The 18,667-nt window shown below is 39.6% G+C and overlaps 1 protein-coding gene across 3 annotated transcripts in view; it reads left to right on the plus strand.

The window, feature by feature from the left end:
- Window positions 1–18,667, plus strand: part of KIF6 (kinesin family member 6) — a 390,416-nt gene that overhangs the window by 154,834 nt on the left and 216,915 nt on the right. The gene's annotated exons all lie outside the window — the stretch shown is intronic.

Genomic DNA, 18,667 nt, shown 5'->3' on the forward strand with positions numbered 1-18,667 from the left:
GCATATATGCAATTAAGGAGAAATGTACTGCCAAATTTCACATTTTAGAGGATTTCATGTCACTCCTTGAAATAACTTGGGATATCTTAGATATTGAGAAACCCAAGTTTAAAATTCCTTTACTATGGTGCTCCCTTCCCCTCAGAGAAAGGACTTACCCAATATTATTTTTGAAGAAGTCTCTTCAGAACTTTGATCTTCAAATCAGAATCCAGCCAGGAAAACAAAACCATTCTAGGCCTCTCAACAGCAGGAATTTAATATAGGAAATTTGTTGCCCAGGAGATGGTACTATGAGGTGCTGCGGCACCCCAGAGATCAGAGCAGCAGGAGGAGGTCCTACGCCCCTAGGACTGGAGGGACATCAGTAGAAGGTTGTGTTACCAAGGCCAGAGACTAGTGCCAGCCAGCAGGAGCTGGACAAGTTGAACGCTGCCCGACAGAATGGAAGCTGAGGCCTCTGAAGAGCCATGGGTGCTGTAGAGGCATCACCTCCCACCTCACCTCCCCTTCCAGTCTCCACCAGTGCCTCCCATTGGCTGAACAACTTACCCAAAAGCCAGCTGTTAAAAGAGTCAGGGAGTGTAGTTTCCTGTGATGCAGAGTCAAACAAGGGAAAAGTGGAAATTGGATCTAAAAGCAAACAGGGAAATGACCAACATATCAAATAAGTAACAGTGTTTTCTCTAATTCCTGTGTACTCTATGTTGCTCAGAAGGCTCCGTTTAAGGGTAAGATTCTGAATGTTGTGGTTCAAAATGTCAGAATGTGCAAAAATATGCTGCAGGTTCCCTCCAGATTGGGGGGCTTTTAGAACTGATATAAAGAAACATCTGAATCTCTAGCCACACCCAAGAATAAGAAGTAAACTTAATAAGGGATTAGAAGCTTCAAGGAATTCCTGGGGGACTGAACAGTGGGATTGAGATGGGCAAGAGAAAAGGATAGACCAAGTCATGGTGCAGCACCGCCAAGGTCCCATGTCTAGAAGTGGTGGCATCCTGGAGCAGGAGAGGGCTGGGAACAGCCACTGAGGGTTGGTAGAGCTCTTGTAGTGGGAGGAGCTTGTTCCTATGAACCCCTGTGTACTCCCTTCTTCCTTTCTCCCTGCAGTGTTTAGGTCAGTGTTTAGGATGGGGAAATAGGGAAGGACCCCAGGTAGCTGATGATGCCCAGGACAAAGAGGGACTGCATAAGCTCTAGAGACCAGCTGCTGTCTCCAGCGCTGCCCATCTCCTGTTCTCACTGAAAACAGTAGGGAGCACAGGCACCCACAGCTGCTTCAGTCCCTCACCTAAGACTGGCTGCCCAAGCTGAGAGAGCTTAGAGTCTAGGAAATGCGAGCTCACAGTTGGGAGTGACTAGAAATATGAGGACAGCCAACATGGAAAAAGCCAAGAACAAGCATTTACAGCTTGGAGGGCTTCAGAACTAAGCAAGAAAAGTGGTTACTATCTTTAGAGATACAAAACATGGCATTCCATCCATGAAACAATAACAGGATCAAGAGGAGATCTTGAAAATGAAAAAAATGTACTTGTTGCCATTAAGAACTTAATGATGGCCAAATAGCAGAATGTAAACACAGAGGGGCAAATTAGTGAACCAGGAAGGTGGGGGCTAAGGGATTCTTCCAGAATGTAAGATAAAAGGGTAAAAAAAGAAAGTTTAAAGAAAAGAATCGTAGAGAATAACTCTAGATTTGTCAACATGTAAGAAAACAGAATTTATGGAGACGAAATAGAGATAATGCAGGGGAGCCAATAGTTAAAGAAAGAAAACCTATTTCTTGGAACTAAAAAAAAAAAAGAAGAAAAAGACATAGGACTTCAGAACGAAAGGGTTACCATATGCTGAGTAGTATAATAATGTTGTAGAAAACTTTTAGAACGTCACCAGATAGAAAATAATCCTAAAAGTTATCCGAGAAGAAAATTACTAACAACCAAGAATCTGCTTTAGAGAAGACTTCTCATCAACAACTCTGGAAACAAGAACTTCTAGTGCTGAAACACAAAACAAAACAAAAAAGAACTATGAATGGAGATTTTTGTATCTAGCCAAATTAATATTCAAAGGTGAAGGTGAAATAAAGCCACTTTTCAGACGTACAAGCTTTCAGACAGAAAATTTACCATGCTACATCCTCTCTTAAAGAGACTACCACAGACTATACTTTCACAAAAAGAAAAATTCTATGAAGAATAAGAAACAATAATAAGCACATTTTGTTATAACTTCTTTATGATATTTAATATTGTATTATGTTTACATTACCTCTTTTACTAACTTGCCATTTATTATATAAACAGATGTTTCTATCTAAAAGTTACTGACAACAAGCAAATTTGCCAGTCACAGGAGTTTCGGGGTAGAATCATGAGAAATAAAATTGTGACAGCAGATTTAAAATACTGACAGATGGTTAGATTTTGGATTGGTTTCCTTTGATCCACAGATAACAAATATACAAATGTCAATTGGAACAGATTCTATACAGACAGTATGTAGGGTTGCCATTAGTTTTTCTGGACAATTGGTTCACTCATTAAATGTTTATTATTCATCTACTATTCACACAACTCTATCCTGGGCCCTGAAAGGAGCACAAAGATGAGCAAAACCTAGATCCAGCTCTCAATCGGTTCACAAGTTAGTGGCAGTGACAGACATGAGCACAAGTAATTATGATGCAACATATAAGTATTATGAGGAGAGATGAATAAAACATGAGACCGCAGAGATAGTGATGATTAATTTTGAGCTCAGGAATCATGTAAAATTAGTTTATGTGCTAGTAAGTGAACTTCAGCAATTTGCAATGAAGTCGCTTCTCTGCTGTCAGTATAAGAGCACTATATTGCATTACATCTCATTAATGGTTTCTGACCAGCAGCTGGGGAGAGCTCACGCTGCAAACTGCATTCACCCTGCCAAAGCCAAGCGTAGAGTTTCACAATCCAGTAACCTTGGTGCTTGTTCATGCTGATGGTGAGGATTATTCAGAGAATGTGGTTTTTTGTTATTGTTTTTGTTATATTATAGTTGCATTTATGTTTTGGCATAATTAGCTAGATCAATATTGGTACAACTTAAAATTCATCAGATTTAAGAGTGCTTTATCATGTTAAAGTAAAAGAGATAAGTTAAAATTTGCCCCTAATGTGGCTCTGGCATTTCATATCGTCTGTGCTTCTTTGTCTTCTGGGGCCCCTGGACATTTACTCAGGAATGTGAATGAGCTTCAGTCCTCCCATTGCGCCCAGCCTCCCGGATGGCAAGGGTGGGAGGGAGATAGTAGTGTAGCAGAGAGGAAGAGTCCCACAGCTTGGCAGGACAGAGTGGCAGGAATGTTCTAGCCTTGTCTACTTGTCTGTGCTGCTGATTCCTGGGCTTATGCTGACTGGCATGGCATGAAGACATTCCTCTCAGGGATTCTGCGAAGGACATCAGAAAGCAGATATTTAATAGATAATATATTCTATGTAGTATGCATTGGACAGTTTGGAGATGTCTGTTAATACCTAGCCCTATCAAATTTTTTGAACTATTTCCCAGAATTTCAGTTCTTAATGTAAATATTTGTTGCATTGACTTGGATGCTTCAACTGAAGAGGATTTCAGATGTCAGCCTCCAGTTATTGGGATATTTTTAGTTTACATCTTTTTTTTTTTTTTTTTTTTTTTTTTGCCTGTGTAAAATTTGAAAAGAGACAGCTGGATGGAGGCTGTATAGCCAAGTTAATGTTTATACAAAACTTCTTGGGTGAAGATTTAATTCTGATTGATTCTCTAAACACATATCTCGTTCTTCCTTTAAAAAAATCCCTTAGGCCTCTGGCTAGGATGGAAGCTTTGTTTCCTGGCCCAAGTCTAAATGAGTAGAATATTTTCTGCACAGCAACATTTTCTTTCTGAGATGGAGCTGAATTGGATCTCATGGGCTCAAGTTTGCCCAAAGTAAATTTACAAGCATCTCGATCCTTTGCTTTTCTTTTCTCTTTTATCTCCCGGCTTTAGTGAGATATAATTGACATATAACATTGTGTAAGTTTAAAGAGTACAGTGTGATGATTTAATGTAGGTATATATTGTGAAATAATTACCACGGTAAGGTTAGTTAATGCCTCCATCACCTCACATAGTTACTTATGTAACTATGTGTTTCTGTGTGTGATGAGAACATTTAACATCTACGCTGTAGGCAGTTTTCAAGAATACAATAGAGTATTGTTAACTATAGTCACCATGCTGTACATTAGGTCCTCAGAATGTATTCATCTTAAAACTGGAAGTTTGTACCCTTTGACCTCCATCTCCCTATTTCCCCTGCCCTCCAGCCCCTGGCAACCACTGATCTACTCTCTGAGTTCAACATTTAATTTTGTACACATAAGTAAGTTCATATAGTATTGGTCTGTCTCTAACTTATTTCCTTTAGTTAATTTTTATAAATCAGTTAATCCTTCAAACTGAATTTATTGAGTACCTACTGGATGCTAATCATTTTAATAGGTGTTTTGGGGGGGTTAGTAATATAGGATACAGCAAATAATTCCAGGGATTTACAGTTTTATTGGGAAAATAAGATATATGCACACACGCACATTTATACACACACATATGTATATATAAAACAGAGAATAAAAGAGTGTATTAGTGGAAAGAACAAATGGACACTGAGAATTGTAAAACATTAATTATACTTTTAATTCTAATCATGTTAGTTTTTAATGGCTCTTTTATGTGTAAATGCTATCTTATGACTAAATGCTATCTATGCTCACTTTCAGCTCCATGTTTTTAAATCTAATATCAATTTATCACACATGGTTTAATACAGTATTTGCTCATAATCTATGATAATGAAAAGCTAAATCGTTATGTAGGAATGGGGGAAGCCATTGCAGATATCACTCACTGAGCAAGCCAACGAAGCCTGAAAGGATGTCACGAGGAAAAAGGCACCATTCTAAGATGAAGCAGACCACATAAACAAAGCTACCTAGAGGGACTGAGCACAGTGTGTGTGTGTGGCGGGGGGGGGGGGGGGGGGGTGTGATATTTGCCGAGGTTGCGGGTAGGGGAAGAAACTGTGAAAAAGAAACAAGAGGGGGGTATTAAGAGTGACTGAAATATTCTATATCGTGATTTTAGTGGTGGTTACATAAGTATACACATTTGTCAAAAGTCATAGTACTACACACCTAGAAAGGGCAAATTTAAAATTTTACCATCTGTAAATTTAACCTCAACTAACCTGACTTCTAAACAACTGGAGAAATCTGTATGACGAAACATAGAATTAAAAGACTAGTCATTAAACAAGCCAAAGCAAAATAAAACTGTACAATGAGGGATTTTCCTTTAAGTAAAATTTTGCTATAATTAGTTTAATAATAGCAACGTATCTTTGATGACAAGCCCCTAAGCACACATATATTTTTACAATTAATGACTACATATACAAGTTGAGGAGAACTTCCTCAGTTTCCTGCTCTGCTGCCAAACCTGCACACCATCCTGCATCTGTACCCACCCTCTACTCCTTCTCGTTACAGTAGAGAAGGTGTCTCTTCCAGAGCCGACCTCACCAATTGTGCTCTCAACCCCAGTGCCTTCTGCCATGTCAGGGACCTCAACTCCCCTTCTATTTTTTTCTTAGTCTACAGCTTCTCTCTTTTTACTGGGCTCTTCTTATTAGTATTTAGGCTCAAGTTTCCCGTATTTGAAACAAAATGCTCCCCCTTGAGCAAACATCCCCCTCTACCTACTGTCACTTTCCTCTCCTGTAAGCTAAACGACTCCAAGAAGTTGCCTTCACTCACGGTCTCCCTTCCTTTCCACCCCACTCACTACACTACACACTCCAATTTGACTTTTGCCCCATTGATGGACCCCAGTGTAGATCAGTTTGATGGGCCTATGTCAGTCTTCATCTTCGGTGACCTCTCAGCAGCATTCAACATTATTCACCACGCTCTCGCTGAAACTTTCTCTTCTCTTGTCTTCTTCCCATCTCCTGACTGCTCTTTGGCTTCTTGGGCCAGATTATCCTCCTTTCATGTGGGTATTCCTCAAGGCATTGTCATAAGACCTCCTCTTCTCTTTTTCTTTATACTTTTTCCTAGATGATCTCTGCAACACCCACATGTCAGTTGCCATCCAGATGCTGATGACTCGTATTTATTTTACTCGTCCATATTTATTCTTCTCTGAATGCCCTGCTCATTGATCACATTGCCTACCTGACAGCTGGCCCTGAACTCAACATGCCCCGAGCTGAATTCTTTGCCATCTTTCTCCAGACCTGATCTCAGCCACTGGATCCCCCTCAGTCAATGTATCTACAAACCCTACAGTTGCCCAGGCCAGAAACTTAGAAGCTACCTGTGATTGTAATCATTTTCTCATCCCCCAAATCCAACCCATCTGGAAGTCCTGTTGACTCTGTCCTCAAAGCATGTCTTGACTTGGACCACTTCACACTACCTCTGCTGTTGTTATCCTCGCCCAAACCTCTGTCACCCTTTTTCTACTACTAAATTTGTATCATAATAGGTTTTTCCGCTCCCCTCTAAATCTTTTTCTGTGCAGCCAGAATATTCCTTTTTAAAAACACAGTCCTTACCATTTCATTCTTCTTGAAACTCCGCAGTGACTTCTGACTTCCTGTTGTTCCTGGGAAAACACCAAAATCCTGCATGTGGCCTACAACTGTCTGCCTGGTCTGACCCCGTACTGTGTTTTCAGCCACATTTCATATTCCTCTCCCCTTTGCTCCCTTTACTTCAACAGCACCGACCTTTCAGTGTTTAATTTCATCCTGTCTTCTAACCTGGGGCCATTGCATATGCAGTTGCTTCTGACTTCTGCCTGTGATGACATGCATAGGGACATGTACACACACACACACACACACACACACACACACACACACACACATACGCACACACATTGTTTTGTTTATTCTACTCATCCTTCAAACCTCAGTTTAAATTGTTCTTCCTCAAAGACACCTTCTCTGACTTGCAGCCCCAACTGAATCATGACTGTGCTGCACATTTTTGTGTTTTCTGTGCTTTTCCTTCGGAGTACTTATCTCTGTTTACAGTCATGTACTTGTGGCATTGTTTGGTTGTTATCTGTGTCCCCACCATATGGAAAAGCCTTTGAAGGCAGGAGCCATGTCTGCTTTAAATGAATGTACACAGCACCTTTCTTTCTATCATTTTGTGACACACAATCAAAGAATATGCAGTGAATATTAATACAGCGAAGATTATGCATACGCTACATTAAACCCACAATGGGAAAAGCTTCAGAGGTGTTTGACTGGCTCATGAGCACGTAATCACACAATTTAAGGTATTGAACGATGGAAATCCACCTGTGCAGGCAAGTGTTACCTGAAGGAAATGATGCCCTAGTTTGATGTACATTTTACCAAACAGGAAATGACCTGGGGCTCTGGCCAGGGCAGCCTTCACTCCTGCTCTTTAGGAGTCCCCAAACTCCTCTTTGCTCTACTTACTCTCCTATTGGGGAATAATCCCATCCTTCCAGACTGAAACAGTCAGTAAAGCTGGGAGCTGTGCTGGAGTTGACCCTCAGGCTCTTAAACCATGTGCAAAACAGAGGGTAGGCCTTCACCTTTCATCCTTGGGGCTTGGCGCGATAGTTGGAAATAGTTATCTGATGGGATTTCTTTTAATACAATTAAATGATTTAAGACCAAATACAGTTTAAATATAGTTTAAAACCAAACACATTGTGTTATCAAACCCACAAACACAAAATTTGTTTCAAAAGGGCATATGTGTACTAATAAAATCTTCATTGATATCCAAACTTTTATTTCAATGCAAATAAATATACCTAAAGGAAGAGACTTAAATCCCCATTTTTGCACCAAATAAATCTCACTTTGAAGTAAAACTAATTTATACCTTTATTCATTATTTCTAGTGAATAAACACTGATTGAGTATTGTTGATACCATGTCAGGCACTGTGTTAAGAATCGGAAGCTCAGAGACAAACCAAAGGGTCCTGCAGGAGGCTGGCCATTGGAGAGAGAGGGGCAGATGACCAGACATACATGCTTAGTGATGGTGCTGAGCTGCTGTCATAGACACCCGGATCCAAGATGGGGAGGGCAAGCTGTTTTGCAAAGGACAGAGGACCATGGAGGAAAGACTTTATAGAGGAAGTGACATACAGAAAACCCATCAGCACTTTCATCCTTTTAAAGTAAGCATTTAAAGGTGACTTCAGGAAAAGTCATTTCCACCATGTTTAACTTGCAGCTCAATTTTTTTTATTAGACTAGTCTAATAAAAGTTTAATTGGGTTCAGTTTCTCAATATGTTTGAACTGGATTAGAACCAAAAAACAGATTTCAACTATAGGTATAGTGGCTCTCCTGAACCTAAAATTTGATAAGTTGTTCCCAAAGATATGGGACAAAATAACTAAAATCAAGACCATCCCATATAATTTGAGATATACCATCATCATGATGATAAGTCTTGTCCTGTGACCCTCCGATTATTTTTGAAATGAGAGGAAGCAAGCAGAAAATAAATGATTCCCTTCAGTATTTGAGTTAATACAGTCCTAATGAGAATTACTGATAGATACCAAAGCAGTCTTTTAGGGGGAATCTCTTGTCAGTACTTAACTCTGGATCAATAATACTTTATCCTTTTTATATTTGGCTTATTGTCACTGGCCTCCAAAGTGATTTTATTTGTCAAACCACTGTTAAGAATGGTTTGTTTTCTTTTTTAAAAAAATAAGTTTCAGGTGTAGAACATTATAATCAATATCTGTATACACTACAAAGTGATCACCACAACTAGTCTAGCTACCATCCATCACCATGCAGTTGACGCCCTTCACCTCTGGTAACCATTAATCTGATCTCTGTATCTATGAGGTTTTCTTTGTTTTATTTTGTGTGTTTGTTTTGTTTTTTTAGATTCCATATGTGAGTGAAAGCATATGGTATTTGTCTTTCTCTGTCTGACTTATTTTACTTAGCATAACACCTTCAAGGTCCATTCATGTCGTTGAAAATGTCAGGATTCCATTCCTTTCCATGGCTGAGTAGTATTCCATTGTGTATATATGTCACATCTTCTTTATCCATTCATCCACCAATGGGCATTTAGGTTGTTTTCATGTCTTGGCCCTTGTAAATAATGCTTCAATGAACATAGGGGTACATATATCTTTTCCAATGAGTGTTTCATGTTCTTCAGATAAATACCCAGAAGTGGTATGGCTGGGGCATATTGATAGTTCTATTCTTAATTTTTTGAGGAATCTCCATACTGTTTGTCATAGTGGCTGTACCAATTTACAGTCCCACCAAAAGTGTACAAGTGTTCCCTTTTTTCCACATTCTTTCCAACATTTGTAATTCTTTGTCTTTTTGATAATAGCCATTCTAAGAGGTGTGAGATGGTGTGTCATTGTGGTTTTGATTTGTATTTCCCTAATAATTAGTGATGTGGGACATCTTTTCATGTGCCTGTTGGCCATCTGTATGTCTTTGTTGGAAAAATATCTATTCAGATCCTCTGCCCATTTTTTAATCAGGTTGTTTTTTGTTGTTGTTGAACCGTATGGGTTCTTTATATGTTTTTAATATTAACCCCTTATTGGATATATGATTTGCAAATATCTTCTCCCATTCAGTGGGTTGCCTTTCACTTTGATGATGGTTTCCTTCATCGTGCAGAAGCTTTTTAGTTTGATGTAGTCCTATTTGTTTATTTTTACTTTTGTTTCCCTTGCCTTTGGAGTCAGATCCACAAAAATGTGGTGAAGACTGACATCAATGAGTTTACCACCTGTGTTTTCTTGTAGGAATTTTATGGTTTCGAGTCTTAGACTCAAGTCTTTAATCCATTTTGAGTTAAATTTTGTGTATGGCATAAGTCAGTGGTCTAGATTCATTCTTTTGCATATGGCTGTCCAATTTTCCCAGCATCATTTATTGAAAAGACTTTCTCCATTGTATGTTCTTTGCTCCTTTGTTATAAATTAATTGTCCATATATGTGTGACTTTTGATTCTGTTTCATTGATCTGTGTGTCTGTTTTTGTGCCAGTACCATACTGTTTCGATTACTATAACTTTGTAGTATAGTTTGAAATCCAAGTGGTTTTATTTGTCAAACCACTATTAAAAATATGTTTCAAAATCATGACTTATGCTGTGTACAAGTTCTATGATATGATGAGCTCTCCTGATTGTTCTTCCACTGTGGAGACAAAGAGGAGTAGATTTCAGGAAACAATGTTCCCTAAGGATAAGAGATTGAGATGGAGATAGGAATTGAGATGGGGAGAGGGAGAGGGACAGAAGTAGAGATAGAGAGGAGGTTGGAGAGACAGAGAAAGAGAGAGAGAAGCTTATACAGGAATCTGAACAATCTCTTGAAAATTATTAGAAATATGACTGAACACTGTCCTACACCAGATTGTTCATTAAAAAATGAAAAATCTCAAGAAAGTTTGTGCCTAATTTCTCGTTATTATGGATGAAATTGTCCCAATGACAGTGATATTGACTACTGTGACTATCCAGAACCTCTTTCCAGGACCCAGTGGCCTCACATGGCCTGGCCCCTGGCAACCTCTGCAGCCTCATTCCCTCCCAAGCCTCTCCTCCTCACCATCCCTCCCCTGAAACACTCCTCCCTCACCTCATTACTCAAATGTCACATTATCAGAAAGGCCTTCCCAGGCCACGTTATCTAAAATACACCTTCCCCTGTCACTCCTTATCTCCTTCATGCTGAGTTATTTTTCTTCATAGCAGCAACATCATGTTTAATGTTTCATTATCCGTTGTCTGTCTCTCCCTACTTCATGAGGACTGGGACTTCATCTGTGTTGTTTCCATGTACCTGGCCCATGGTAGACCCTCCATAAATATTTGTTGAGTGACTTGGTGAGCACTCTGTCAGGGCCTCGGTTCCCTCTCTGGCTCCTTTCATGAGCCATTCATTTTCCATCTAGGACCTCTACTCAGAGCAGCCCAGGTGTTTGGTATGCACCAGGATCCTAGAACCAGTCTCTGTGAACAGTAAGCACTTCCTGACATTTAGATTCAACACGCACTGGTTTGGTATCCACGGTGTGGATTTCATCTTATCAGTGTGAATGATGGAGGAAGTATCTGAAATATTCAGAATTTTGCCCACAGCTATTTTGTGAGCTTTGTCTGACTGAGATAAGGCAGAGAAAATTTATTTGAATGGACTGAGAGTCCAGAGACTTGAATTCTAATCTTGACTCTCCTTCTAATCGAAGGAGATCTTAACTGATCCCTCTACCTCAATCTTCTAATCTTTGCTGTGTGACCTTGGGCAAATTATATCACCTACATGTGTCTCAGTTACTCATCCATTGTGTGGGAATAATAACAGTACCCACTCACTGTGCTATTATGAGGATTGATAAAATAATTCATGCTATGCATTAAACACAATTATTATGATTATTATTATTACCTATGCTTCTTTGATACAACTTTTATTGCTGCTGAGGAATCTATTCACTTCAATTAGATATTTTGTCAGCCTCCTCTATTAGAAACAAAGGAGCAGGGACTTCCCTGGTGGTCCAATGGGTGAGACTCCACACTCCCAATGCAGGGGGCCCAGGTTTGATCCCTGGTCAGGGAACTAGATCCCACATGCATGCCACAACAAAGAGCCTGCATGCTGCAAGTAAAGATCCTGCACGCCGCAGTGAAGATCCCACAAGCCACAACTAAGACCTGGAGCAGCCAAAATAAATAAATATTTAAAAAAAAAAAACTATTAAAAAAAAAAAGAAAGAAAGGAGCAAACCATGTTTTAATGTCTCTCTTTAGCATATACACACACTTACACATTCATGTACAAAGAAAGAGGTAGTACCGGAAGGAAAAACCAGGAAAATGTTTTTAGAATTACTAGTGGTGGATTGGGGTTTGTTTTGTTTTGTTTTTAGTTCTTTTTACCTGGCTCTATTTCCTAAAATTTCTACAGAAAATTAAAGGTTATTTTTAAAAGAATTCATGTCACTTACTGATTTTACACCTCCAAGTGGCAAAATAAAACTGTTTTTAGTTAATTAACAAACAGCAGAAAAAAATGCCCTTCTTCGTTAACTCCACTCTTACACTAAATTTCACAGTCGGATTAAAAACAAATGTTCTCTCTTGGCATATAGCAAATTATTGCATAACACACATAGTTGTTTCTGAGATCTAAATTACATCTCCTCCTGGAATTTTAACTTTAAATTAGTTTATAATATTTGTATTCATTTTTTGTATATTTGGGCTATAATATTGTGTATTATTAATCAGTCACTTCAGAGTGGTGCTTTTCTAATACAGTTGATGTAAGACTGTATCTCTAAAGGGCTAAAGAAAACAAAAACTATAAATTGCCGGAATGGATTGTTCACAAAATGCTTCCAAATTGGAGTTGTTTGCTTTCCATCTTACTGTCCGCTTCCTTAACCATAACAGAGCTTCCCATACCCCCCAAGTGTGAAAAATGCGCTAAGACCTTTAAGATATTTGGAAATTTAAAGATAAAGTAGCAGCCTGAATCATAGTCAGAACTGAGGCATAAAGTTTATATTTGTACTTAAAACAAAATTATAAATTTAAACAAAATCTTTGTGAATATGTATATATATTTACATGATAAAATATATGTAAGTATATAAGTAATATGTACTCATCGAAATTCTGAAAAATACAGGCAGACATAAAAAGGAAAACAACATGTATATATAATGCCCGTATCTGAGCATGTGGGAGACATGCCAGAAGTAAAAGGCAGATACTTTTTGCTTGAGTGACGTTGGTGTAGACTTTTTCCCCTAGATGACTTTGCAAGGGACTTATAAATGTTATATCCAACATCAAGATATGGACTCCAAGCCCCTGTTCTCTCTTCCACCCTGTTCTTCAGGATTCCTGCCAGTTGGAATTCTCTGCATCTCTTTAAGTTTGACATAAATACTTTATTTTTATACCTTAATACTTCTTTTAGGTACTTCCCAGGGTTTTTATTTTGAACTCTCCATTCTTTCTTTCAAATGCTGGACATGTCAGCAAAACCTTCTGTTTTCCATTTTCTGAATTTAGCATTTCAACATCTGTATAATAGTTGTACTAAAAATACACAAAGATAAAACTGTTGGGGAACATCTTAAAATCTTATAAATTGGCAAAATGAATTGAGTTGAAGTGTTTTTCTTGGTGTTTTTTTTTTTTTTTTTGCAGTTACTGAGAAGGATCTTGTTTTGATTACTTGTTTGGGGGGAGAAGCGGGGCTCACTTTTTGTATGATTTTAGGAACCGAACCTTTGGGTATATCTTCTAGTTTAACTCTTTGCTTACAAACCTGTGGGCTAAACAGAGTTCAGAGAGAACAGTTTGTCTTAGCTTCATCCCCTGAGGCTTGGGAGAGGAGGTGTTAAGATTTTTCCTTCTATTTCCTTCCTTGGCCTTGCTGCTGCTGAAATCTGGAGATTCAGATCCGTCCTGAGGCCTCACTTACCAGTCTCTGAGGATTGTTAGGCGCTTCGGAGCCCTGCGCTAGAAGCTGTCAAAGCAGCCTACGCAGAAGCATAAAGCCTGGTGCCTGGCCAGCAGGAACCATGTGAGGATGTGTGACATCTGCTTTTCAAAAGAAAGAAATAAAGACAAGTAAATGATGATATTCAAAATGGGCAATAAAGACCAGGAGTGTAAAGGACTTAATGAAAGAAAGATTAATTAATCACCCAAATAACTGTCTGTATAGATCAAGCTTTTAAAATAAAATGCCAGAAAATGACCTGCTTCAAGAACTATCCACATGCAATATCAAAGCCAACTTGAGGACTCTCAGAACTGCTACCAAGTTGCTAGGATCTAGATATAGACACTTTGCTTTTATTTTTCAGCTGTCTTCTCTGTAAAATATAGCTACCCATCCCCCTGATATTCAAGTAAAGATCTGAGAACTTGTGAGAAAATTCAAAAAAAATATTTTTATATATTAAAGAACTCCAACGCAGGACATCATAGCGCCAATAGAGTTAACGATACCCCAAAGCAGAGCAAGGATAATCTGTGTCATTCACTGGGCTATGAGATGACAGTGGAACATTGGGATAAATCCTACTTCTTGTTACCTTACACCTATCCAAAAATGCTAGTTTGGCATAACGCAATGGAAGAATTATCTCCAAAATAATATGTAAATCTGAGTTCACAGTAGACATCCAACTCCCTGTGAAGGCATCCAAATAAAATGTAAGGTGCCTCTTGCAGGTAGCCCCTGTTTCCTCCTCCAGCTGACCCTCTCCCGAGCATCCAGAACCCGTCTTGTCTGGCGTTCACAGGCTGTCTTATCGAGGCTGGGCTTTACTGCGAAGCTTTACATCCTTAGAGGCAAAAGACAAACATCCCTCAAGACAACACAAGGACAGGCTCTCTTAGCCTGCCCTAATTGGCCTGGCAAACAACCTGTCCTAGCTCTAGCAACCTGACTCCAAGGGGCTAAACTCAGTGATGACTCAAGACTGGTTTTCTTTGTTTGTTTGTTGCTCTATTCCTCAGAGTATTCTTCATTCTCATTCCCATCCTCCCGGCCCAGTTCCCCTAGTGGTCCCCCTGTGTTTATCCTTAACCGAGCATACTCATGACTTTTGCCACAGCCTCAAAAATATGTCACCGTTAATGTCAAGGTAACTAGTGCCTGGTGTGTGATTTCTTCAGTTTACTGGAGAAATCAGATTCTCCCTTCTCGTTCATAAGCCCACCTCCTACAATTATGCTTTTCAATTGCTTCCTTCATCAGTTTTCTTTCCGATCAGTCAACTAGCATGTGCCGGGCGGAGTACAGTACTGTATGTTTGCTTTTCTATTTAATCTGCACCCCCTGGTTGAAATTTGCAGCCACATGTTTCCTCTTCTTTCTGAATATCACTTTTTCTTATGTTCCCTGATAGCCATAAATTATCCTCTAAGTTTGGAGGAAGAGAGTAACCATCAAGAAACAAAGAAGTTGCTAATCATCAAAGAAATGCAAATTAAACTGAGATGCGTAAGAATGAAGAGACAGTGATACTCGTCAGCGAGGGCATGGATGAGCTCTTACCCTGCAAGCAGAGTAGACAGGGCCAGTGGAGGTGGCAGACGGGGAAGCCTGGTCCTGAGTCCTGGGGCAAATTTTTAGCTTGTTCCCCGTGTTGGACAGCCCTGTAGAGCATTCGTATAAGCTTTTAAATGGGTATGCTTTTCGGCTCGGCTCAGCAATTTAACTTCTAGAAATCTGTCCTTAAGGACAAATGTACAAAGATGTATAGATAAAAATATTTATCACAGCACCATTTATAACAGGGAATTGGGTTATGATACATTCATTTAATGAAACGTAATGCAGCAATCTTTTTTTAAATTGGGATATGGTTGCTTTACAATGTTGTGTTAGTTTCTGCCATCCAACTAAGTGAATCAGCTATATGTACACATATATCCCCTCCCTCTTGTACCTCCCTCCCACCCCGCCCCCCATCCTACCCATCTAGGTCATCACAGAGCACCGAGCTGAGCTCCCTGTGCTATACAGCAGGTTCCCACTAGCTCTCTATTTTACACATGGTAGTGCATATATGTCAATCCCAATCTCCCCATTCATTCCCCCCCCCCACCTTTTCCACACGTCTGTTCTCTATGTATGTGTCTCTATTCCTGCCTAATGCAGCGATTTTTGATATCAATGAAGACCTATACATATATTGACCTGGGAACACTTCCAAACTCTATATGTTGTTACTTTTGTAACCAAAACGTGCACGTGTATGTATACATTTGTATGCATATATGTATATTTGCTTACAAACAAGTCTGGAAGGATAAACACCAAAATTTCACAGTGTTATCTCTGGGTTCCAGGATTAGAGTAATGATTTTTATTCTATATTTTCTAAACTTTTTGCATTAGACATGCATCACTCTATGATCAGACAAAATAAAGGTATTTAAAAATATGTTAAAGATACAAAAGTGAAATGTTCTTTAACGCATAACATTTTCCATAAGTTATCATCAAATCATTCAGCAAACATGTACTGATAATTATGATAAAAATAAATGCTGTTTATAGAGCATTTGCCAATAGGCATTGCATTACGCTTTTTATGTACATTAGTCTAATAAAAATTCCACAATAACTTCATGAGACAAATAACAGTCAGTCAATAAGATGAGAAGCAGAGTTAGAGTTTGAACCCTGTTTCGTCTGTCTCCAGAGCTGCTCTTTTGTGGCCCTTGAGCCACAAAGGTGTAAGATTTACAGTGATGACTTAAACCTGAATCTTGCTTCTAGGAGTTAACAGGGCAAAATGCAAGCAGTATTCTAGAATTAGCTAGATTTTTCTATGTTGTTCATCATCAGAAACTAAGGTCTATCTGGAATTCTGCGTTTTCTTCACTGTTGTTCATTCACTCTAGCTATGCTGTCTAGAAATGGTCTTATTTGGAAGGTCTGCTAAGAGACAAGGAAAGGACTTATATGTTTCCCCTGGTAGGAAATGTGTCCCCCTTTCCATCCTAAGGAACTGGCTTCTGAAGTAAGACAGAGAACAGGGCCGTAAAGTAAATATCCACCCACTGCTGTTGGCTCAGTTTGGGTGTGTTAGAAGTATATTAACCAGTGCTTGTTTTAATCTGAGACAGTTTATGTAGAAGTGACCACAGCTGATAAAACTCAAGAGTTCATGCCAATAATTAAATTTCTCACAGTTCAAGCAATCATGGGGCCACTAACCTATGAGGTAATTACTAAGAAACACAGGGACAGACCCTAATTATCCTTATTAGCCACCATTTGGATCAAATGACTAACTTTTCCAAAGGTCATTTCTTATTCTTTGTTGTTATCAGCCAAAGAGGAAGAGTGGCAATGTATGGGATTTTGTGTTTGATTCAGTCAGTATCACTGATTTCACAGAAACGTTCTCACATGGCTTCCGTTGAATGTATCACACAGCTAGAAGCTCAGATGGCTGGGTAGAAAGCCTGGGATTGCCGCGTGCCAGACCTCGTTAACACAGGATGCGCCTTACTCTAGGGTCTCCCTGGGTGACCCCGTCGTGCCCATGGCTTCCCCAGGCACCTCCCATTTGCTGAGCAGATCCTTCCGTGGCTGAGCTGGGCTTTGAACCTCCAGAGTATCATGTTTCCTCACTGAGTTAGGAAAGCAAAGGTTGCACAATATTTGTTTCTAAAAGGTTTGACTTCGATATTTACGTTTTCACTTTCTTAGCGTTCTTTTCCCGAAAAGCGCTTTATGACTTAAACTCACTTTCATACATATCCTGTGCAGGTAATATATAGGTTGGTAATAACTTATTACATAGGTCTGGTTTTAGCTGTCCATCCTCTTCTAGGGTAGGGTTCCTTCCGATTCTGGCTTAGGTACTCTTCTTTCACGGTTCTGGTTCTGCGTTGTCTTCTGACTCAGGTGAGCTGCCCCTCCGCATCCACACTGGCCATGCTTTCTGGTTCGAATGCTGATGCTGGTCCATATTTTTGTTGTAAAGGCGACTTACCTGCTCCGTCCATAAGTGTCCCCAGTCAGCCTTTTAAAATGCAGAGACTTCTGACCGTAATTACACAACCTCAGGAGTGCATGCAATAGGATTTTCATTGCTTTAGCTATTTCTATTCCTGTTTGCTATTTCTCAGATCTGTACAAAGGCATTTTTGAGGGTCTGACTTGAATCAGAAAATGCTCAGGCAATGACATCTGCAAAATTACCCTAAAAAGTCTGCCTTCCTTAGGGGTACATAGAAAAGGCTGAATCCACAGCCCACAGCAGGGGCATGAAACAAAATGAGGCATTTGGTGCCGGGATGGCAGGGTGGGGATTACAAAGATGAATGAGTGACAGGTTCTGGCTTTAGAGGGCTTCAGTCATGGAAGGGAGACGAGTACATGAATGCCTATTAGGTAAAAAGTGATACCTGACACAGGAGAAGTGCTGGGGTAATTGGAGGAGCAGAGATTACTTTTGAGGAGGAAGCTCATGGACAACTTTTAGCAGACCCGTGAATTAAGACAAGATTTAGAAAAGCGAAGTTGGACAGGGAGAACATTTCAAATGCAGGAGGGATCGATATGAGCAAAGCCACAGTCTGGCTTTCTTCTTTTATAGATTCGTAAACAGACCCAGAGAAATGATGTGACTTACAAAAGACTTCTACCAAGTTGGATTTTTTTTTCCCGGAGAGAATCAGCCTTCACCAATTCTGGCTCCCTAAGGACTCTAAACAGTTTTATAGCTCTCTGAATTTGTAGCTTTAAAATCAATTGAAAATGTAGTATATTAGTAGTAGTACTGGGGAAACATTTAGATGCTGTGGGCAATGCTTACAGTACTTTTTACCCTCTCAGAAAAGAACAGTGGCATTGGGCCTCTCCTGTTTTTGTTACCAGGGAGCAGATTATTAACCAACAGCAGTTGTCAGCACCCTCCAGTATGCCTAGGACCACGCTTCCCAGCAGCTGCACCCACAGGCCAGCTCCAAGCTGGAGTGCCTGCTGGCTCTCTGGCTTTCAGCTCAGGGTGGCCAGGTTTAGCAAATAAAAGAATGCA

Source organism: Pseudorca crassidens, chromosome 10 (assembly GCF_039906515.1).
Source record: "Pseudorca crassidens isolate mPseCra1 chromosome 10, mPseCra1.hap1, whole genome shotgun sequence".
In the NCBI taxonomy this organism is placed as follows: Eukaryota; Metazoa; Chordata; class Mammalia; order Artiodactyla; family Delphinidae; genus Pseudorca; species Pseudorca crassidens.